The sequence below is a fragment of the Orussus abietinus genome, unplaced genomic scaffold (assembly GCF_000612105.2).
Source record: "Orussus abietinus isolate OABI.00-Male unplaced genomic scaffold, Oabi_2.0 scaffold40, whole genome shotgun sequence".
Lineage (NCBI taxonomy): Eukaryota > Metazoa > Arthropoda > Insecta > Hymenoptera > Orussidae > Orussus > Orussus abietinus.
This window is the reverse complement of record NW_019394244.1, coordinates 235480-258465: the sequence shown is the minus strand read 5'-3', so window position 1 is coordinate 258465 and position 22986 is coordinate 235480. Positions and strand designations below refer to the sequence as shown.

The 22986-nt window shown below is 50.8% G+C and overlaps 1 protein-coding gene across 9 annotated transcripts in view; it reads right to left on the bottom strand.

Moving 5' to 3' along the window:
• Positions 1-22986, bottom strand: part of LOC105704387 — a 142201-nt gene that overhangs the window by 31383 nt on the left and 87832 nt on the right. Inside the window, exon 1 of one of the 9 annotated variants that reach the window (XM_023432700.1) lies at positions 10007-10248. The exons of the other annotated variants lie outside the window; for them this stretch is intronic. The gene's annotated coding sequence lies outside the window, so the exon portion shown is untranslated. Of the gene's footprint in view, positions 1-10006; positions 10249-22986 lie in introns of those variants that run through there. 9 annotated transcript variants of the gene reach the window in all.

The following is a 22986-nucleotide window of genomic DNA, read 5'->3' as shown; positions in this document are numbered from 1 at the left end:
TTAAGGTCGAGGCGATGTCCACGTCGGAGGACGGCTCCGGGAGTCACCCTACACCTTTACGGTGGCGGGTCTCTCGACCTCCTAGGAAATCACCCCGCCGTTCTTCCTCGGGGCTCGTAAAGGATCCGGAGGAAGAAGGACTAACGAATCCTGGCCCTCGGATTCCCTCCGCGGTCCCTAAGGGGAGTTTCCAAGGAAGAGGTCCTTTCCACCCAGGTCCTTGCCACGCGTGCACTTCGACGTGACCTACCCCTCAATGGGTGGTCCCTAATGAATCCGAATTGATAAGGAATTTCAACTTTGATAAATGCAGAAGGTCCCTCTTTGACCCCCAGGACCCTACGAAGTGCATTCAGGAGCCGTTTCCCTTCGGCATTGATTACCGGAACGTTTTCCCTTTTGCCGAGGCAAACGCGTTATCAAAGTCGCTCACTGTGGCGGAAGAGAAGTTGAATTTAATAACGCAAAGCTCAAAGGAATACCAAGCCGCGTTCGTTGTTTATCTTGAAATTAAAGAGTAACAAAGAGACCGGGAAGAAACCGTCGAAGGATTTCAAGCAAGGCTCGATACCAAGGAGAAATACAAAGAAAAAAACTAACGATATTACCGATTAAGGTGAAGTCCAGGTCAACTAAATGTTCACTCCTACACCTCGTATGCCCATCCTTCTGGCATAGAAGCGCATACAACACTTTTTTTGCCTTTATCCCGTTAAAATGCGAGTTTATCGATTACCTGAGTGATACCCTTAAAAAAAAGTGTTGTATTCGAATCGACTGATTTGAAGGGGGGTTTCACTTCGCCTTAATTCGATGAAGAGGGTACAACGCTGTTACCACTAGGTAAATATAAATGCGGGGATACTTCCTCGGTACCCTGCGATCAATTTCGTTCCACAGAGTCAAAGTGCAGCCGAGTTTAAGCGAATTACGGGGAGCATTCAAAGTTAATTACTGTCATGCTAATGGGCGACAGAACTCCATGGGTGGAGTAACACGAGGTCGGCGAAGTACTCCTCGAGGGAGGGTCTGCAAGTTGTTCCCGATCGACTTTATCGGTTTTAACCGGTGATGTCGAATATCGATATCAATAGCAATAGGTCATTGCGAATAGGGACCCGGAAGTGCATCCGGAAGTGAGGGAGCCTCCGTCGAACCAGAGAAACCGGATGGAATGTAAATTGCCAAGTGGCAAAGCGAGGAAAAGCAGAGCTCCGGCAATTAGCGGGCGTTTCGGGCCGCTTTTTACGCTTCTGCTGAATGTTCCGTTTTTCTAATTATTCAGGGAAGAACGCCCGTTGCTAAGTCGTGAAATAATCATTACTCGCCACTACGGGATATGTGTGTTTAATTTTTTATGCATATCTTTTCAGATGCAGAGAGCGGTGCTGCTTCTTTGTTGGCTGCCGCTCCTCAAACACTGTCGCGCCGTCAACCCGGGTGAGTAATTAACAAGGGCTAATTAGTATTCCCGATCACCATTATTTTATTCGAGGACATTTTAAGAATCGTTAAACGACTCTTCCTATCGGATACGATGATCGAAATCGATATTTTAACGGTAATCGCAATGGGAACACCCGAGCTTTTAATCGGCGCTCCAAAAATGTGCGTCGACGCACGTTAGCTTGCGTAGAGCCCATTGATTCCATTTCCCGAGAACGCAACGGTTAGAGTACTCGACGATACGATTCGGAACGCGGAACCCGTTAAACGGATCCTCGAAAATCTATTTCGTTCCTTCGCAAAGGGCATTTCGCGATGTGCTCGTTAATTGCGCCGTTCCGGGGACAATTAGATGAACTCGCGGTATTTCGGGCATTATCAAGCAAATTCGGCGTACCGAGTATATACCTGCAATTACGTAAACGTAATAACGCCGCCTATGGTTAATGCCGTTTAACCGTAACGGCCGTTAAAATCGATATTTCAAGTAGAAGACGAAGCAGATCACAAGTACGCCTTCGAGGAGGCCATAGCGGTATGCGCAATAAAGGTGCAATCACATGGTAGGTAAAAAGTAACAACGAAGAGAACCGTCATACGTAGATCCGTCGTTTTGACGTCATACGACTTCGAGCCGCATCCGGTACGAGATTCTGCCACTCCTGAATCCATATTGCAGATGACTTCCTCCTAAACACGGCCCCGATATGGCACAGACCATGATAGAATTCCGCTATCCCCACGGACCGAGTTTCCACGGTCGAAAGTGGTTATCATATCGCGTACCGATTCAATATCGGTCGCCAATATTGTTACACGATACGGTCAATATCGAATCAGGGCTCAGCTATTGGAAAAGCTGTACCGTCCCGGTACCTACCGAGCGCAACATTTTCGAAGGGCGCGATAATCACATCCTATTGACTTTTTGCCTAATCGTAAAAAACCGGACTCGCCCGATGGTTCGGCAGTTTCCAAAGGCCGCGTTGACAGGATAATTGGCTCCGAATCATGATTTCCGATAGGGGTGCGACGATAGGTGCACATTATTCGAACACATTAGACCGGCAGCGGACTAATTCGCGATTTGGCCTGGGAACAATGGCAGTCCAGCAATTACGAAAGCCGATCCATCATTCGATGCCCTATCTATGGGTCGGGTCTTCTATCGCGGGTCGATATGCTCGATAGGTACCCGTCCAATCCGACGTGCCTCTCCATTAAAAGGGAAACGCCATCAATTCGCGCGCGTGCCGGCATAGCGTTTTGTCCTCTGCCTGGTTATCAGTGCACACCCCCCTACGCACCCTTATCTTCAGGATTCAATCCGAGTAGCCATTTCTTGCAATTCATTTCTTTACAAGACTCCTTAAGGACGCAATTGACCTAGGTTCGGGACGACTGGATTTGTGGGGTGTGACCAGGGCAGTCGGAATCGATTCCCCATATCCGATGGGTGCATTCCGTGGAGACGAGGTGCCGGTGCCACGCGAGGCTCCTCTTCAGGGTCTCCTCCGGTAGCAATCTCGTAATGTAAATTTATCGTTTCCAGGAGTCGCGCGGGGGCGTAATCGATGAAGAATGGTGGCCGAGCCCGTCGTGACCGGCCCTTCGTTCCAATATCATCGATTACCCCAGGGTACGAGGGTCTACGAGGTCTCGGTGGAAACTTTCCGCGAGGCACATAATTCTCGGTCGAGTTCGTTCGAGTCGCGTGGGTTCCTTTGTTTGCATCCTCCGGGTGCACCCCGAGGAACCGTCCACCCTCGGGAACTCGTTTGCAACTTCGCAAGTAAGTTTCGCTCCGCGAGTTAAGTGCGGATTCGGTGGAGAAAAAGTCCTCCCAACAAATCCTCGTATCCTGGGATAATGGTCAAATGGCCCACTTTGTCCATTACTATCCGGGCTCGGGTCGTTCCCGAAGCCGAGTATTTATGTAATGCCCCGGTGTCGCGGTAATGCATGCATTGCGCATCCGCTGACACGAGGTTGCGGAGCGCGTTAATTACCGTGCCGGCCGTTATGCGTAATAAATTAATATTTCAATTAGGAATTCGCTAGGCTGCGGTACGCCACGACCTTACGGCTCTCACTAACGCGGCGAAACGAACAGCAAATCACGGGACGACAGATAACAGGAGTCCTTTTGCATTAATCGAACCCCTCGCATTCGTCGAGGTCTCGGAAATTACTGGAGTTCCCAAGAGGGAGACCGTGGGGTGTAAAAAAACACATTCGCGCTTTCGAAACCGTAGAAAAATTCCCATGAGCGATTTTCATAGATCCCCGTCGATTGGATGCGAAAATGGAACGATCCGGAGGATCCGTTTATTCAAAAGGTGCGCCGACCGGGATCATTTGCACTTTCCTGGTAACGTCGATAAAACCCGGTGCCCATCGTTACAACCGGAGGTATAAATTCTTGCGAGCACGTTGGGCACTGTTACGGCATCCACCTGTTCCTAAATTGATATCGCCGCGCGCGTCCGGCTCGTTCCAAATCCGTCAAACCGATCCGCGAGCGGAAAGCCGCATCGGTGCGATGTTTCATCGTCGAGCAGGTAACGATGCTTCCTCGTTAATTTCAATTAATCGCCTGGGAAATCAGGAACCGGGAGAGATCCGGTTCAAACGAGCCTCCCCGATCGGGATGTCCGCGTTCCTCCACCGTCCTATCACTCTGGGAGTCTTGTAGCCCGATAGATAACGTTATCACCCCATCGAGTGTCCCAGTGCATACTTTCGGAAGGATAAAGGGGTAGACCTATCCACCTAGGATCCTGGTGACCATCCTATCCCTAGGTCTCTAAGACCCCAACCGAGCCGAGATCGAGATATGACCATGCTCGAGGATGTGCCCAGGTCGCTCAGGTTGCGGCATATTGGCACCAGAACGAGGAAAGCAGTTTCCCCCAGATCTTAGAACTTGGCACCAGCATCAGATGGCCTCTTTTTTGCCCCCTCGCCAAGTTTTAGATATTAACGTTACTCACGGCAAAACTTGGTAGCCAAGTCTCAGCCGTCGGAGATTATCCCCGTCGCTATTCTAAGCACGGCGTCCTTTTTATTCCGGTCACCCCGGTGTAACTTTTCGAAATTATCGGAAGACACGCGATTATCAGATCGGACGAGAAAGAACAAGGCAGCGGACTTTTTGGCGACTTAGGAAGTGAATCGATTAGCTATCAGTCAAGTTTTGGATATTAACGCGGCACACGGCAGGACTTGGAGAACCCGAGGGATGCCAAGTCCCAGCCATCGGAGATTATCCCCGTCGCTATTCTAAGCACGGCGTCCTTTTTATTCCGGTCACCCCGGTGTAACTTTTCGGAATTATCGGAAGACACGCGATTATCAGCTCGGATGAAAAAGAACAAGGCGACGGACTTTTTGGCGACTTAGGAAGTGGATCGATTATCTATCAGGTCGGATCGGTGCCGTCGATGCATTCTTCTCTCATAAAGAGCAATAAAGAGCCCCTCGACCTGCCTAGATGCTTACGCGAGGAATACCACCCACGAGGAGGAAAGAAGAGGGCAGAGAGCGAGCACTCCAGGAGAGCCCTTCTCTTTACCTCGGGATTTTGTCACCCTCTTCCTTATCCAGTCGATAGCGGCCGAGTATCGATATCTTCGAAGGTCCGCAATCGATCCCGCGACTCGGCGCGTTTGTTCCACAAAATGGGTTAAGTGGAAACCGATCGCTAAGGGAAATCAGGATGGACGAGACACCCTCTCACCTGGGACGGTGATAAGGAGAAGCATACCACTGGTGCAGTCAGGATGGGCATTTTGTCATGTCTAAACCGAAATCCGCGAAAGACGAGGCGAAACGCCGACGTAAAGGGTGTCTAGCCCCCGCACCCTGTCTCGTCCATCTTCCTTTCTCCTCTCCGCGAAGGGGATTCCTTCTCGCCTTTTTCCAGCTTAGCTTTTAGCAGAAGCCTTCCCGTGTCCACGGGGTAATCGCGTGATCCAAGGGAGGGCTTTCACTGGGTTTCTGGCTTTGCCCAGGGTCGGACTCCACCCTGGAGGGCCGGATAAGGTATTCCCGCCCCATCGGGGGTGGCTCCGATCTCCTCGGGGGTAGAATTCGGCCAGAAGAAGACCCGCCGGTGGAATCGCGGACTAAGTGACTTCTTATGTCGCCCTTACGGACGGAAAGTCGCCCATTTGCTCTAGGTGGAGATCATCGCGTGGGAGCCGACCACTCGCCGTCCAGGAACCCCTAAACGATGGGTCTTTCGTTCTGACCTCCCCAGAATAAATCAGCCGGTTTAAAGTAAGGATGAAGGGATCTTCGATTGAAATCCACGAGACATCTTAAAAAGTCTGTCGCTTGAGATGTTAGTCAAAGATTACAAAAATATATTTAGAGATAGGTCATGGAGTTCGAAAGGCGACTTCCACCCATAGGTCGAAAAGCTCATTACTTTCCGTGCCGATGTCCCCGGTACGCTACATCAATGAATATCGATATCGCTGACAGTGATCGAGTTTTCGAGATTTCCCGAACCCCCGTAGCTGGTGGAAATCCAAGTTTCCTCGCCTCCAACGCGTCGATAGCCGGAGTCCCGGTTAAAAAAAATGAAAGAAAAAGAACATCCGGAAGTCGATTAGCGGCGTGATAATCAGTATTGATCTTATCTCCTACGAGGTGACGCGATCAGCTGATTGTCCTTTCTAGTCGGTCTGGAAGGGTGCGTAGATTGAATATAGACCCGAGGGAGCATGGTGAGTTTCCGGGACCTAAATCCACGTCGTGGTCGATTTTCCTGCGGAATCTCGATTCCGTCATGCGTATCTGATCGCGCCGGGACGAGGCGCAAATCGGCGCGCTAACGTGGGATTTAATTGAAAAACAGGAAATTAAATCCTCGCGAAGGGAGCCGACGTCAGGGTAGACGTCGCGGAACGATTCCGTTGAAATATCGAGGATGGTAATCGCCGGACGAGCGGCCGTTCCGCGCGGAGTCCCCCGCGGAAAGAACCGGGAAAAAGGGGTTGCAAAAGGTAGAAGAGCGCTTCGACATCCCGGAGCTGCTATCGCTTCTCTCAGCACCCCCGACTGTGAATCGACGATAGCCAATTAATTAGCATTCGCGGACTCATTGGGGCTGCAATTAGACCCCTGAACCTTCGAGCACCCCCGGGGCCGTAAACGGAATTCCCCTTCGGGGAATGATTTCCTTTGATTTCTTCAACGGGTTAATTCCCTAGAGGGTCCCAGCCGCTTTTCGAGTGGCTCTTCCAAACGAGTCCTCCACTTTGTAATTGCTCTTTTTTACCTCCCCCCAGGTTGTTCCTGCGTCGTCTACAGCAGCTCGTACAGTCCTCAGGGTGGCACCTTCGTGTCGCCCGATTTCCCGAAGCGATATCCGCCGAACATCGATTGTCTCTTGTACACGTTCACCGGCCACCCGGACGAGATCGTCGAGGTCAGTTTTCATCAATTCAGCATCCGTCGCATCGATCCCGAGTGAGTATATCCCGTCCCCCACTAGCCCCTTCTAACGTGTCATCGGGAATACGAAACATCTCGCAAACGGAAACACCAGTCGACGGATCCTCTATCGCAAAGAACTGAATTGGAAACAGAGGACTTAAAAAATCGATTGGTGTGATCTATCGGCCCGCAGGATCAAATCCCATCGGGGACCGAAGGATCGATCGGCACCGGAAGTTGGCGGCTCTCCTGTCGTCCCGAAACAAGACTTTTTCCCCAGGATTTCCTCTCGCCCTCCTCTCTCGCTTCTGATTAATGATCCATCCGCTCGGCCCGAATACCGCCGGCTCTTTGGCGAATCAATTACCCGTGGTAATCGATGTTATTACTTTCCCCCGTACGATCCTGGAATTTACTATCGAAAAAGCTCCTCGGTTCCCGATAGAGAGGTCCGCCAGGTTCCCGATCGGTGCTCGAATCGATACGTCTAATTTCCTTCCAAAAAATCTTCCTCCAGGGACACGTCCAATTTCCGGGCCCCTTCCGCGTCACGAATGTTGCGTTATTTTCCCGTTCCATTTCTCACCCTTGATCTCCTTTTTCCCCGCCACCCAAATGCACGTCGCGTGAATCCCGAGATAAGACTACGTAAAGACTCGATAATCACTAGGGTATCATTTTTTCCCCAGGCAACCAGAATCTGGGGAATTCGTTTCTTAAGTGTGATCCAGTCGTGGTTTTACCCTATCAAAAATTGTGATAACTCGAAACCAGAGAGGTGCAACCATTGTCTGAGGGTCGCACTCCTCCTGATAAGAGTCTCTCGCGAAAAGTGGAGGAGGAAGGCCTCAGTTCGACGAGGAGGGAGAAAATCGGGGGACTAGGTCGAGCCTTTGTCCCCGGATCGCGGTTCCTCGAGGGTGGCGTGCCATCGGAGATGGTATTAAGCCGCATTACCTAGAGACCACTGTTGGGGGGAAACAACGTCGCTCAATCTGGGAGAGCTTCCATAGTCTTTGGCGTTTGCATAACACCCCACTTCCTCGCCCCAACCTAGGGTCCATGCTTGAGACTGTGTATCTTATGCGTACCTTGGTGCTCACGGATGCACCGAGGGTGCGAATGCGATAACGCGAGATTACAAGATTGCATTACACGGTTCGTGTTCGGAGAGTACTTTCCCCAACGATTTGTCTACTGAGATAAAGGCTGACCCTTTAATATCACCTTAAAATCATTTCGGTTTACCCTTGCGCGGATTCCGCCACCTCGGGGAGCTAATCGACCGATAAAACGAGGGGTTTCCAAGTAGAATCGCCGAACCGGCCGCGCCGTAAACGCGCCCGGATCGACGGCCGCCCTTTGAGGCCGCTTCGTCGAAATTCCCACTTAATGGCCGTTTGATGTGCGTCGAGCACGCTTTGCTTTTCTCGCGCGGGCGAGTTCTCTCCCCGGATCCGGACGAATCAATCCCGTAGATGCGGCCGAACCGCCGCGGAATGACCGCGGCAGCGCGTTTAAACTCGGCAAATGGCCGCGCCGGCACTCCGGAGCCTCCTAGATCGGTCCGATTTTAACGCCGATGGGGGAATTCCGCACAGCGATAAACCATTGTCCCCAGCCCGGCGCGGAACCGCTGCGGCCGGCTTGCGGAGGACGGTCCGCGTTGCTCCGAAACCGCCGTCTTAGTTGATTACTCGGACGCCGAATTCCTTCGGCGCCTCCACGACCGCACCGGCTTGATTGCGTCGGAATATGCGCCAATGTACCCCTTCCGCAGGGGTTGCGCGTAACAATCGTCGAGGGTAAAAAAAAATCGTTATTATAGCCCGCTCGAAGATCTATGCCTTGCCATAAAAAATATATCCGGACCGTTTACAAATCATGCAGCCCTTTGGGGAGACACATCGCCCTGGTTTTAGGAAGCACCCCAAGGCGTCGAAGAAGCGCCCCTCGCCCCCGGGTGACACGGATCCTCTCTTAAATCATTCCGCGCTTTTACCCTCCCTTATTTCCAGCAAGGATGTCTCGAGAGCGTCCTGACGTCGATCCACAAAAGTGTCTTCCCTTGTCCGAGATTCCCGTAGCTTAGGTACCTTCCCCATCGAGTCTTCTTCCTTGGTCCAAGCCGGACCCCGGGGTCCACCCTGGACGGGAAGGGAGCAACGTCGGAGAGGGTGGAACTTTTTAATTGGAATCCACGGTCCTCGATCGATACTACGAGACTCGAACTCGAACCCGAACCCCTTCGAAGCGCTCCTCTTTTCTGCAATTAGCTCCGACCTGGACCCGTCCACCCCGACTTTTGACCTCTCCAGGATCGAAGACGACCGACGAGGTCGTCACCGAAAGGCTCCTCGCCTCTCCTGGTACCGCGACGACATCAGCGAATTCTCCGAGTGCGGAACCCTGTCGCGTCGGCCACGAGGAGGGTGTACCCCGCGACTTACCCCTAAACCTATTTCCGCGCCCGACACCTCCGACCCCCCCAGACGCGGAATCATACTTGTCGACCGCGTAATTGCCGAGATTAATTATGCGCAAGATGAAATTCCTGGGCGGCGGCGTGCGACAATTCCCGGAGATCCGCGTCGGTATATTGGATCAGCACTAAACCATACACTGAATAAAAAATCCTGAAGACGCGTTGGGATCACGTGGTTGAATTTAGACGACTTCATTGACTGAGTTTACATACTAATAAGTACTTTTACGCAGTACCGTATATTTATACGCATCAATATGTAAATTTACTAGGTAACCCGTGGATTTACATATATGATGAAGGTATTAGAAGCTACGAGAAAAATGACAACGCAATGTTACACTTTCGTGACATTTTTTTTTCAGTGCAGGGCCAAACAAGGCATGTTTTACAGGGTTGTGTACCAGATAAATTGAAAAATTCTGCAACGTAAACGCAACGGCAGATACTAAGTTGCCTTTGAGAATCCTTCGCGTGCCGCCACCTTGAAAGCCAGGACGCGTTAATATCATGGGATTATGCGCCGGTTAAGGGACCGAATTTAACCCCTTTGTGAGCCCCTGGGGCATGGAAGAGCTCCCGGAGAGTAAACGCGTTTACTCGGTACATAGACGGTAAATCGGTCGTTACCTCAAGATCCTGTTGTCTCCGTAAAAGTGCGTAGCTCTTTGCCGGCGGCTCCCCCTCGGCGCGTCAACTTCAGATTCCTCTCGTCCTCGGGAACAATTGTTCGGTGAAATAAGACGTCCCTCGTCGGCGACGTCGAACGTCTTCCACGTCGGATTCGTTGGGGAGGAGTTCCTCGGAGTGGGCGTTACGTCGACATAACGGACGAGCGATCCAGGATCGACGAGTCCCCTTCGTGAAAACTCTTCCACCCTCGTAAAAGGACGAGGACGAGGAAGTCGCAGTCGAGAGACAGAGCGACCGAAACCCTCCTCTCGGGAAAAGGCTTCCTCCCGTTTTATTGCCCAAGATGGCGTCACTGCCAGACGTCGCGCCGCTTCGGATGCGAAACGACGCAGATCCGTGGCGAGGTCTCCAGAAGGCGGGATAAGTAGTCTTTGCTTTCCACGTCTCTTTCCGTTCTTGGAGCCGAATTTCACTTTACGTATCCCCGCCCTTCCAGGACGTGTGGCGATCAGGAAGTAAAACGACGGACGTTAGATCCGTGTAACAAAAGCGTGGTCTCCAGGACGACCTCCAGAAGGCGGGATAAATAGTCCTGGACGAGTTCCCACGTTCGGGTTGATCTCTTCTAAGACAAATCATGGCTTCCTACGTCTCTCTTCCGTTTTTGGACCCCAACGTCATTTAAAAAAAGAGTGTCCTATTTGAGTCGAGTGATTAGGGGTTTCACTCCAACTTAATCGAATTCACGTGGAACGGATACTTCCCCTAAATCGAGGTACGGGGGTAATTGGTTTCATCGTGCATGCGTGGAAGATGCGGAATTCCGGTAGATGCCGAAGGAAACGTAGGAATCGAATGACGGAAGTTGCGAGGTACTCGATAAAGCGGAAGCTCCGCCGAGGACGATGCACTCTAGGAGTTTGCAGCCGGAAGTGGCGGCCAATCGACTCGGAGTTCTGCGCTCGATGGCCCATCGGGGCAGGACGGATACATTTCCCGAATGAAAAATCTTCCCCGGCGGGGTTTACATTTCTTTTTCTATATCGACGGCTTTTATATACGCCACTTGAGGGACATCCGAGCTCGAGATGGTCGGTCGACCTCTTCCGGCTTGCGGCCAAGTCGCCGCGAGTTTGCGCTCGCCCTTGGTGCCGGTTTCCCCTCTCCGGGAAAAGAGGTCCTTTTCCAGCGACCCCGAGAAGGTAAAGATATCCTGGCTCTCCTCTCGGCAGGAGAGAGCCTAGAATTATTTACAGGGATCTAAAAGTACGGCACTCCTCGCCGCGCCTCCGGTCGAAACGCCGCAGAACGATCGCCTTCAAGGGTGGACTTACTCCCAGGAATAATCACCTCCACTCTTTATTTTATTTCGATCCCATTCTTGGCATTATCCCTTCCTGACGAATTTCAGACTCCTCGGGTGGAGGGAAGATAAAAAGCGCACACAAACTATCGAAAAAGCTGGCCGAAATGTCGAAAATTCTTTGTTTAATTTTCCCTATGGAATAATGAGATGCTTAAGATCAATCTGATGAAATGGGGCATTAAAATAGGATACATTTGACATTCAGGCGGATAAATAGTTTTCCCCAGCTTTTCCTGATTTGTGAGTTTGACTGTGTCGCGTCGTGGATGTCGAATCCCTAAGATAACCTAAGGTCGCCTCGACTTTCTCGCCTCGCCTCCACCTTCCGGAAGTCGTCCCTCCTTGTTCTCGCAACCTCGCCTCGCCCTTAGCTTCCGTTCGACGTCGTGGAAGCCGTCGGACGTTCGCAATTTACCAGGGTCGAAGTTGCCGGCTTTAACGGCGGCCCTTAACGACTCCGTACCGGGAACCCCCTGCCGATTGGACGTTCCCGAAAGTGCCGGGGTATCTATAGCTGGTGGACGCGCAAAGGTTCCCAGGGCGCGGCAAACGCTCCGAGTTTCCCTCGGTTCCAGGGCCAACTCTAAAGGGGGTGACCGACGGAACCGCCGTTGCCGGGGTTCCGAAACCTGTCCGGTAATGGCCGGCACGGAACACCCCGTCGACGCGAATCGATAGCACTATCACCACGCGCGCCTCCCACAGGGAGAGACCCGCCAAGGGATACACCTAGGCGAGGGCCATTACTCGAAATCCAGGACAAACGTTCGTTAGAGCCGATCCTCGAGTTTTAGCGAATCCAAGTCCATTCCATATCACTGTTCCTTTGGTGGGTTCGGTCGACGGGGACTTTCTTCCTTGGAACCGTTCCCCTCAACTCGATCCACCATTGTCCCGTCGAAGTCGGCCATTTAACACATTCGCGACCGCTGACGTGAATCACGTCCTTTAACGATACAAGTTTGCGGCAACCAGTTTCAGAATGTCATTATTTTCGCCGGTACTCAGTGTTTGAAACGAAAAAAATTTGCCTTTGTGATTCTGAAACTCTTCATTTTCGATTCTAAGCCTCTAAGAGGCGCAAAACATCGAAAATGTGCCTGGACCACTGTTGGCTCTAGATCCATGATGAAAAATGAAATTTCATGAGTTTCAGGACCTACTTCCCCAACAATTTGACTTCTCAGATATTTATAAGCTGCCTCTTTCATATCCTCTTAACGACGAAAGCCGGTAAAAAGGGGCGAGGGTCTAAAAAGTACCCGGTAAATCGGACCCCACGTCCTTGGGATGTAAATTCCAATTTGTCCCGAATAATTTCACCTCGTCGGGCCCTAAAATCCTCTAATTGGCCTGCGAGACTGGCGTTGTCCAAATAACGGCACGGTTGCCTCGAAATTGCGAATTCCTTTCTTCTCTTTTTTTTTTTTTTTTTTCGTTTGTTTACCCGGAGCGGTTTTTCCGTCATCAGCCGCTGCGGTCGGCGCCGGATTTCGGGCGTTGCGTCGGATGCGTATGCCGAGGTCGGTGATTACGAGAGGTCGGTAAAAAACTTTCGGGACGGTTGTTGCGCCGCTCGGCATGAATATTTAACGCGTCTTCGTCCGTCGCGGCCGCAACGCGTGCGCGCGTTGCGGCTGCGGCTCCAGTGCGAGAGGTAACCGCGTTAAGCGTTTCGTGCGGCAGTGCGGCAAATTTGTTGTAACCACTGAAGGAACTCACCCTCTGTCGAGCTCTCGTCGCGAGACGACGCTCGGCAGCCGGATTTTCTCATTATCTCTCCCCCTGATTAGATTTCCCCCTCGGATGCATCTGCCACGACCGAGGGTGTATTCATTCAGGAAATCATGGAAATCAGCTGAAAATCTTTCGAAATCAGGAATTTAAGGCCGAACGTCCAGGCTGTGTTCATTATCACGAAGTATTTTAGGATACATTGATTAGGGCACGCGTGGAGGTGCGTGGGTGGCTCGAAGGTGGGTGGGTGGATGTCCCATATGTCCCCATGAACACGGGGGATGTGTGGAACGTCGTCGGGTACACGAGGAAGTGTACGTACAAACATTAGCTGCCTGTCGGCAGAGTGGTTCCCTTGCTTCCCGCCGCGGCGCCGTAACCACCTCTCCCATTAAGGGCGCCGTGGCTGTGTAAATATTAAATGCAAGCCAGTTTACCATTGAAACACCACCGGCGGAATTTATGCCCCCGAAAGTGCCCGATTTCAACCCCGACCGGCGTCGCCAAGCCCGGAATCGTTTTATCCCCTCTGCAAAAGGATCGAGGATTTGCTACGCATTGTTCCTACCCTAGGACTCGGGGGATATTCAACAACCCCTTCAGGAATTTTCGGTTCCTCCGATGAAATGTAGTCTCGTCCATTCGCCGTTTTAACGTCTAGAGTCTGGAAAATCCAGGTTAAATTCAACGACGGGATATTTACCCAGGTGGGGAAGAAAATGAGACACGTTTGTGCGGATCCTGGGGATGGGAGAGAAAACAGCGGCAGGGAAAATCATCTCAATGAATTTCCTTGATAAAACGCGGAAATCCAATGTTTAATGCTTTACACGCTTAGAAAGCGCGACAACGTCGCCGTTTTCTCTCTGGGTAGTATTTTCCTGATGAGGATGGTAATTAGTGATGCGCAAAAATGAACGGGAGTTCAGTTTACGTGTTCGAGGCTGCTCTGTCATTGGTGTGACGTCTTCTTCTTGGGGGCGTTATTTCGTCGTTTTGGCTCGTGAAACGAGCACGTGTCTTTTGAGCGCGGGATTTTGAGCGGAACAAGAAAAGGCTCGCGATAAAAACACGAGGGTACGGTCGTTTTCCCAGATTATGCTCTTTCTACGTGCACCAGGTCGCAATCGCGACTCCACGTAACGACGCGAACGCGAGACGGACGATTTCGAGATGTTATCTCTGTATAAGAAGGGTGTACCTTTGGAAAACGGCACGTAAGTGAAACGAGCGGAGAAAAGTAGCAGGACTTGTTAGGTATGAGGAAACACGCGCGTGCTCGCGGGTACGGTGGTTTATCTTATCGCGAGTTGTCGTACTGTAAAGATAACCCGAGAGAAATTGCACCCTCTCTGTGGTTATGAAAAATCGGGTGGATCGTTTCGGAGAGCAACGACGTAATGAGAGTTTCGACGCGTGCGTCGGGGTGGGTTTTTTCGGGAATTTCTCATTTCGAGGACAGAGGGCGATTTTTCAAAAATTCGGATCCTGCCTGCGGGGAAAACGTAGGCCGGAAAGCAAAAGTTTCACCCTCTCGATTCGAGACCACCCTCACGGCCAAGTTCCCTTAAACGCGGCGCTTAAGATGCGCAATACCTCGAGAATAGACACCCAGAATCAATAGACGAGACGTCTCGCAGAATCCCTAGTGGAAGATCGATCTCCCGACCGGAAGTCGACTCGACGCCGGGGGCTCGGTACGGGGAAGTGCGATTTCCGCAAGTAGCGGCCGCGGAAGTTCGCGCGTTACGGCGGACTTTTACGGGGGGGCACTAAAAATAAGTGGCCACCTTACTTCCCTCCTCCAGGAGGGAATCCCGTCGTTCCTGCGGGATCTCGCGGTCCTCCAGAACCCATCGAATATATTTTCACGTTATATATATATAGAATGACCCTTTCATATCGCCTTAAGGTGAAGAGAAACACGTCGAGGAACTTGATCGACGTCGAAAAAGAATATTTTTCTAAATACCTACGTTCCCGACGTTGGTTTTTATATTAACAGCTGGGTCCAATTATATTGGATATTGTATCCTTATCTACGTCCTTATCTGCGTTGATAATCAGGGTCGATTGTCCAGAGCTTACGGAGTCACGTGTGGAAAACGTCCCCTCGTGTCGGGGAAATTTCCCTAAGGAAATGACCCATTAATCGGGAGGAAATTGGAGCGAATGGAAAAGTCGGGGAAAAATGACAAGTGCTGGGAAAAAATTGTTCAGGACTCGGGACTTCCGCGAAGGAATAATTATCTCTCGAAATTATAGCCGGTCGTGCCGTTTTCTCGTTTCCTCCCTTATTCACCGGTTTCATTGATTTTCAATTTCGGTCGGGAAAAAGGGTATAATTTCACCCCGAGTTCTTTTCCTGTCTCTCTGTCGGGCTCGACGAATGGGACTAACGAGTTGCGAGATGCACTCGACGTAGATTATCGATTTCAGGTGGGACGTTTAAGGTGAAGTGAAACACGTCGAGGAACTTGATCGACGTCGATAAAGATTTTTCTAAATGCCTACGTTGCTGACGTTGGTTTTAATATTGACAGCCGTGTCGAATTATATTGGGTATTGTACCAAATGGCATACTTCACCTGTCGTTTTCGTACAATAAATATCAAGAAATCGAAGTAAAACCCCAGAAATCCTCTGGATTCGTGCTTTCTGCGGCCCTAATTCTTCTTCGAATTCTATCTTGGCTACGGCGCCGATTTTGATAAGCGATCTTAAGGTGATATGAAAGAGCCTATATATCTGAGAAGTCACGTCGAGGAAAGTATTCCCCGAATTAGGGGCGCCGATTCGTTTCAGATGTTACCACGTGAATATGAAGGCCTTAAAGTAGGTCTTGAATCTCATGAGATTTCATTTTTCATGAAAAATTGAGGGTACCCATTCGTTTGAAATTTTACCACGTGAATATGAAGGCCTTAAAGTAGGTCTTGAGACTCAGGAGATTTCATTTTTCATGCAAATTTCATTTATTCATCATGGAGTAGAACCAACATGGGGTGGTCCGGGCACGTTTTCGATGTTTTACGCTTCTTGGACGCTTGGAATCGAAAATGAAGAACTTCAAACTGACGTTACCATCAAAAGAGATACATATGAATTTTAATTAATCGACCTCGATGAAATGTCTCAATTGAAATGTTTCATGCCACCTTAACGACGTCTACTGCTCTGCGGGAAAGGGGTCTTGCCGTTGTCAGCGAAAAGGGTGGATTGTACGGCTTTTAAATGGCGGAAAGTGCAGCGGGTTGCAAAGGCAGGAGGCATTCGCGTCCCGGGCAGAAACGTCGCGCGATGTCCCATTTATTTATGAAAAACGAGAGAAAGACAGCAGGAGAAGGAGGAGGATGCGATTTATGTCCTTTTCCCTCGGTGAGCGCGAATTACTCCCTTTTTAAAAAACCCCCCAAGGCGCCAGGTCGCGCCTACGTCCCCATGGCCGAATGCAAGAGTCTCCCGGGTTTAGGAGCGAGGAGAAACGGAAAGGGAGGAAGCCGGAGAGGAGATAGAGACGTTCGAAGGAGGCTCCCCCGTGGAAAGCGGCTTTACGATCCTCGAAGCCAGAGTTCGCGGTCTACGAGCATCCGGCGTAGGACCTCGGCATTATTTACGCCGGCGAAACAAGTCCAATAAAGGGCGCAGTCTGCGCCCCCGCAGAAGGGGTGCTTTCGCTGCAGAAGCTGGCCGATGCACTTCGATATTTATTGCGCCGGGTGCGGAGCTAGGAGGTTGCTTCCCTTTCTGAATATTTCCTCGAGGGGGATTGATAAGCCGCCGGGTGTATCCGACGCCTCGTCGGGGGTTGTTTATTTGTTAACGCGTCGAATCGAGGGTTCGCGCCGGGGAAAGTCCGACGTCGCTCGTCGACGAGACTCATACCCTGGTCCCTCGCCCGGGGGTCGCCGTCGTCCTCATCGAACGATTTTGACACCTGGCCTTTGAATCAGCCCGTGGCTCGTAAAACTGAGAAATGGGCGTCCATTCGGGCCCAGGAAACGAACCTGGTCCCGATCGATGCCCGGTGTCCACTTTTAACGAATCGCTCCGTCCGGAAGGAACGCAATTATTCGACGCCCCTCCACGAAGAGCTTTCGATAAACTCTCCTTGACCGCGGTAAATTCTCAGAGTACTTCTCCATTAAGCCCCCGGATACTCGTATTCGAAGCCACGGGATTTATCTAACGCGAGGGCTGCTTCCTTAAGGTGATATGAAAGGGTCATTCCATATACGCATCTCCATCTTGCGCCGAACTTTGACGGAAAGATCCCCCGGGGTTCCCGGATCATCCTCGCGTCAGGTAGTTCCAGAAATGCGACATTTTTTCCTCGAGACCACCGAGGACCTCCTCGTGGATTGCGTTCCGTTAAAGGAGAACGCCCCGGGTCTTTGTCGGCGCAAACGACCCGCCTTTTCCGTGAAACTTTGCCCTGGAAACATCGCGATGCATTTCCGAGATTGATGCAGTCGGTGCGGTTCGCTCCTTGGAAAAACCCCTGCCCCGGGGGTTTACTTCTGAACTATGGGCACGCGCACCTCGTGGATGGGTTTGCTCCGGTGGCGGCTGCGTCCGGAAATTAAGTGCGATCCCTGTCCTTCCCTCCCACCGGTCGGTGGGAGCGGATTAATTTTTTTTTACCCCAAATACCCGAAGGATCGTACAAAATATCCAATTTCTATCCAACGGGTATCTTATCGCCCGAACCGTTTGGCATTGTTAATCGTAAGCTTCCAGGATGGACGAATGGCATTTTATTCCTCCCCCGATTCGAGCGATACGGGAAAGGTTCACTTTATCTCCGCACAATGACCGAAGAGCCCAGCTCCTCTTCCAAGTTTCTCTTGGCGTAACACAATGCGAGTGTTACGACGTTCTCGTCCTTTCTTTCTATTTTTCTTTTTTTTTTTTTTTTCTAAATCCGGCATAACAATGCAGAACTGCTGGCCGGTTACATGCGCCGAAAATCTCCCGACCGTGAACTTCCTTTCCGAATGGGAGCTCGGCTCCTTTTTTTGGGCCGCATTTCCATACGAACCCGTCCTTAAAGGGCGACGGCGCCTGGCGTCTCAGGAAGGACCGGAACCCGAGCGACGTCGTCCTCGAGGAGATTAAGGGCTTCCGGAAGTCGGCATTAGGTTCCCGCACCCCCGCGTACAGACATACGCGACATTAGCGTTACACGCATAGGTGCTCCTGTTTATTACCCACGTGGCATCTGTCGGCACAGGTGCATTGTCAATCCGCACCGACATCCGACGGTCGTGTACGCGTAACACTCCAATTTTCTTGGCGTATATCCATGAGACGTCGTTACCACACAGAAAGATATTGATGACGGTACCCAAAACCGTAACAAACACAATTGTTCTAAGGGTCTTATTAGGAATTATTTAAGGAATTTATATACTAGAGTCATATTGGCTTGAACAGGCTACGAGGGCGCTAATAATTACGGAGGGAGGGTTAACAATCGGTACGTGCGCGGTAAGCCGAGGAATCTCGGCACAAAGGAACGCAATCGATACCGGAAGTGGTCTCTCCTCGTCTGGAAGTGGCCGTAGAGTGTCTCAAAGAAAGTCTACTTAACGATCTGCACTCTGCCGCGAGGAAGCGCCACTTCGCTGAGAACTTTATTTTCTTTTAACGTCCCACCGACGCAGACGTCGCCCGATGTATTTTTCATGGGCTTGTCTCGCCTCGGCCACGGCCGAGCAAATTGTAATCTCTTTGGGAACGTAACGTTTAGTTGGACGGAATAATCTGGTTTACGTCGCTTGTTGGACGCGGCTGAAAAAAAAAAAAGAAAAACGCTCGGTCGAGTTTTGTAGTCGTCAATTTGCAGGGTCGCGCGCACGTGTCCGCAGTGATAACAAATTGAGTCATACCGTATTTTAGGGGATTATGGAATTGCGTATTTTAGCGAATTAGCGAACCGCGTTTCTGGAATTCAGAAAAGGACTCTTTAAAGAGGATATGAAAGAGTCAGCCTGTATATATTTGAGAAGTCATATCGTTGGGGAGAATATTCCTTCGAATTGAGGTACCGATTCGTTTGATATTTCACCACGTGGATGTGGAGGCGCTAAAGTAGGTCCTGAGACTCATGAAATTTTCATTTTTCATCGTAAATTCATTTACTTATCATGGACTAGAACCAACATGGCACGTTTTCGATGCTTTACGCTTCTTGGAGACTTAGAATCGAGAAGTAGAGGTTCAGGTTGCACGGGGAAGCGTAAGATTTATCCCGTCATCGAGGCTTTGGTTTGAAACACTTTCCGCGGGGTAATGTCAATTTTTTTACGCGGTTGTTAAATTTATTATACGTCCCTCTCTATAGAGGAACATTCGTTGTACGTTGCTTCTCCAGGTGCCTCGAAGGGTAGAGTGCTTTCCTGCAGGGAAAAAGGAAGAAACCGAGGCTAAAAGAGAAACAGAAGGAGAGAGGAAGAAAGCGCATCGGGTTGAGAGCTGACCTGCATTTCTGGTACCACTTCGGATGCACCAAAGTGCACGCGTGTCGGGCATCCCACCTAGATTCGATTTCTCTACCTTCGCGTTTCCTTTTTAATTGGCACTCGATCGGACTTTTCGGAGTGGGTGTAAATGCGAGACAATATCGGTCTTTGTCTTTGCCATTGCGCCTTAGTGACGTCGATTGTTACGCACATACGCGACAATGGACAGCGGTCCATTGTGGTAGCTTTAGCCTTCTCGTAAAGCTCCATTGTCTACTCAAGCTTGCATTCCTAAATCTCTATTGTCGCGTAGGAATAGAATCACGAGAGCTCCGAAAGCGATAGGCCGGTGTGCTAGGAGCTATCACGGTTTACCCGCAAACGGCGCCCGTACTCGATGTTCAAATCGACATATCTCAACTTGGCGTGGCGGAATCTCGTTGTCCTCGTGTCATTTTTGCCTTGACGCCTTCGCTCGCTTGCACGTAAATAAAAGTCATTTTGACAGCGGACGTTATCGCTGGATGCACCGTCCTGGTACAGGAAAACGCCTTCCACACTTCAACGTCCTTCTCGTCCTACGGGAATCCCTCGGTCGAGGGCAAAAATGATTTAATTTCATTGAAAGTTCCGAGCACCGGAAGGGTATCGATGAGAAGAGCGAGATAACGTTATCATTGGGGACGGGAGGACGGAGTTGGACAAGGGACTCGGACATCGGGGGTAACGGATCTATCCCAGGGGATGAAATAATCGCCCGGTACAACCCCTCTCTCCTCTTCCTCTTCCCAGGTTCACCTGTCGTGAGATTTACACCGCCGAGCCCCCGGAAGATCCTTCAACGTCGGCCGCTCCTATTTTCAGCATTCATTTAAACGCGCAAATGAAAATCAAGCGACTTTCATGCCATGCCAGGGCACTCGGCCGTTTTCCTAACTTCTGGGTACCGAGATCAATGCTCGACGCGTTAATTACTGGGAACGGAAGTCCCCTCCTGGGCGGAAGGTGGCGGAGCGAGGTGACGTTTACCGGCCGTGGAGGTGCAGATCGAGTGACTCGACGGCGGTGGAAATAAAAGTGCCCTAAATGCCCGGTTATGTGGAACAACGGGGTGAGAACGTAGACGGCCGGTGCCGCGGAACGATGGAACCATAATGTGGATGGAACCGCGGAAAAGCGCGAATGTTTCGAGCCCGGGGATCGATGGAATGGCGGCATCACCATATAAAAGGCCGGGAAGGGTGGCGGCGCGGAACGAGAAGACCTCGGCATGTATTTCCCTAGCTCGCGGTGATAACGTCGGGGGATATAAACGCGGCTTGTAAAGCCAGTGGAGCGTCGTACGGGCGCGAATGTCACAAGTATACGCGACCTCGTAAATATTGAAACGGGTCCTTCACGACGCGCAACCCCTTGTCATTATCTACCATCTATTCGATTGTCCGATGTCGCGTCGGGATCTCGAGACGGCCCGATTTCTCCCATCTCTCCAGTTTAGACTCCACTTACCCTCGAGGAATTGGAAATCGTTTTCCCTACCACTGAACGAACGAAAATGATAGCTGATAAGCCGCGCATGCCAACCGCTGAAACGAAATGCAGTTCTTGCACGCCACCAGATTTCCCGATGGAGCCCCGAAAATTAGCATCCGCTGGTATCCGTGGAAGCAACCAGCTTCATAGGCGAGATAAACAGTTTATAATTAGCGGATATCTGGCCTCAGTACTCGGGGCAAAATTTCTGTGATTATCCCTCGTTCTTTTTTTTTCTCTCTTTTTTTTCTTCCTCTCGACGCGGAAACGCTCCATGGCGCCTCTCGCTCCTGAACAACGCCGTCATGGAAATCCCGGTTAGAACCCCACTTCCCCCGGCTTGATGCAGCAAACATTCGAGGGGCTTGTTTGTAACAACAAATTGAGCACGTTGATACCGGACGAAAATTCACCAGAGATATGAGGCTCGCGCGATAAGCGGCAAAGCCTCGAGCCGCGAACCACCTGCTTTAGATTGCTTCCCGTTCCTATTCCATGGAGAACATGGCGGTCCATCGTTTATTTATTTCGTTCGTTGCGCCTCCCGGTCTCGAGTGTGCAATTCACCTGGAGTGTTTCGTATTCCCTCAATTTATAAAAACCGGGACGAAGGCCTCCTCTCGCCTCGCGACTCCCTGAAGGGAGCTTTACTTTAATTAGGTTAGTTTAATTTTGACAAACTACGCACTCGACCGTCGCAGACGGGGCAGAGCATCCTCGACAGGCGTCCTTCGGCACCTCGGACAGGAAAGCGTCGTGGTACTTCGGGATTCCCTTCCGAGGCGTCCGTTAATCCGTGCAAGGGTTGTAAAAAAGGGACCAGCACAAAGCGGGATGAGATTATAACGTCACCGTACGGGGTGGGATAAGAGGAGCCATGGCGTACATAAATCTTCGTTGAACGTCGCGCTCCGGAAGCTCTCTGCCCTCCAAGGAAATAATTCCGCACCCTCTTCCGCGGCTTTTCCGCGGGACTTTTCGAATCCTTCTTCTCCTTGGCGTATTTTCGCCTTAGTCCCTCGGGATGCGGTATTGCGCAGCCTGTAAGAACCGCGGGAACGAGGCTTACGCGTTATCGAAGCTCGATGTCGTCTTATCTCGTCGACCTAGGAAGTTGTGCTGTCCTTAACGCAGGAAATGTGCTTTCCGCGATTCCGCCGGAAATCCTAGAATTCGGGGGAAATCCTGGCGCAACGAACGTTGATAGGTCTTTCATCGAATGCAGGGCGATTACCTTTTTATTGGCTTGAAATACCGCGCGAGACGCTTGCCCCGGAAGCACCTTCCACCGGAAAGAGGGAAGACACGGAATAATCCTCTTATCGAGAAAAGGCAAGGCAGACCTTTTGTAATAAAAGTGCATTATACGTTACGATCTGGTTTGAGCTTCTTTAGCTTCACGGAAGCGCGCACCCGTGATGAACACCCGAGATATTACGATAGCACCCGCGAACGAGCCTCTCTCCTTTGAATAGAAATGGCGTCCTTTCGGTCCTTATTACAGCGAGGGCGGGAGATTAAAGAAGAGGGTGAATCCTCGTATATTAAAAAGCCCGAATCCATAATTCGTCGATAAGGCGCGATCGAGCGAATCCCATGGCGTCCCTAATGTGTCTCTCCCTTTCGCCCACCTTATCAAAGTAATGGCGAATTTCGCTATCTCCACCTTCGTCCACCTTGTCCATGTTATAATTAATTCTTAACCACAGAACTACTTCTTGAGCATACCATCAGGTAATCTCGCTTTAAATAAATGCACGGGGCGGAATTTTCTTGGGGGACCCATTCTTGGGAAAATCCGCGACAGTGAGGGTTAGACGGAAGGCGAAAACGCGACGCTTCCCGTCAGATGAAATTTCGGTTCGCGACCTCTTCCT